At 45.0% G+C, this 1,059-nt stretch overlaps 1 protein-coding gene across 1 annotated transcript in view; it reads left to right on the top strand.

Moving 5' to 3' along the window:
* The window catches only part of FRMD5 (FERM domain containing 5), a 348,700-nt gene that overhangs the window by 199,255 nt on the left and 148,386 nt on the right, over positions 1–1,059 (top strand).

The following is a 1,059-nucleotide window of genomic DNA, read 5'->3' as shown; positions in this document are numbered from 1 at the left end:
TTGCCAGCAGGTTGTCCATAGAGATTGCCTGTGTTCTGAAACTCGCTTGGCTGATAGCAGCTGGATAGAAATCAGACTGCCTCTCTCACGACAGGACAGAGCCTGGGAGTGCAGACAATCTTAGGTTCAAGTCACAGCCAAGCTTCTGGGTGCTGAATCAGCCACCGTCTTGCAAGCCCATCTAATCAGTTTCCTGGTAGAAAACAGCTGTACTACCAGAGTTGGAAGCCCCTAGCCAGTCACTATCAGTTCTAAAAGAGCACCCCTTGTCCTCTCTTCAGTGGGTTAGCCGTAGTAGCCTGCCAGGGTGATAGCACTGGAGTTTTGCACTTAATGTGAGGGAGTCATAGAAAGCCATGACAGATACTGCCACCTCCCCGCCGTGGAAATTCTGGATTACAAATGTGAATGCTTTGGGTTAGTCAGTTTGTTTAAAACCAGTATCATGGTCACAAGCAGTGTTGATGCTAACCTTTCACAAGAAAGTAGAAAAGGTCCCTTGTTCCCCGGTACAGAGCTTCTGCTATTGAAGAACTCCAGCTGCCCTTTCAAACTTTTTTCCCCTCTGATAAACCCTGTTTCTTTTCTTTTGTTACCATTGCTATTGAAAACATACACTCAAAAACACACCAGCTCCGCATGTACAATTCATCAGTATTGATCACATTCTTCACACACACCCCTAAATTTTCCCTCCCTTATTAACATGGGCTCACCCCACCTCCCCCAAGGTTTTTTTGTAATCATTCTAGTGGTGGTTGTCAATTCGATACCATATCGCTACTTCGTGAAAGAGCCTCATGCTCAAAGGCGGACATTTTTTCACTAGTCAAGCTATTGTTGGATCTTTCTAAGACATTGGGGATATTTTGGATTTAAGGTTTAAAGATCATCTGGGAGCAATAGTTTCAGGGGTTCACCCAGCCTCCGTAGCTCCAGAAAGTGTGGCATCCGGCAGAGTTTTAAATTCTGTGTTTCGCCCCTCTTGAGCAGAATTATTCTATCGAATCTTTCCTCAAATGCTCAGTCATGGTAGCCTGTACTATACTTTTGCTGCTG

Source organism: Echinops telfairi, unplaced genomic scaffold, assembly GCF_000313985.2.
Source record: "Echinops telfairi isolate 266 unplaced genomic scaffold, ASM31398v2 ScPeMD7_8;HRSCAF=38, whole genome shotgun sequence".
NCBI lineage: Eukaryota > Metazoa > Chordata > Mammalia > Afrosoricida > Tenrecidae > Echinops > Echinops telfairi.
The sequence above is the reverse complement of the archived record's forward strand: the minus strand, read 5'-3'. Positions and strand labels throughout refer to the sequence as shown.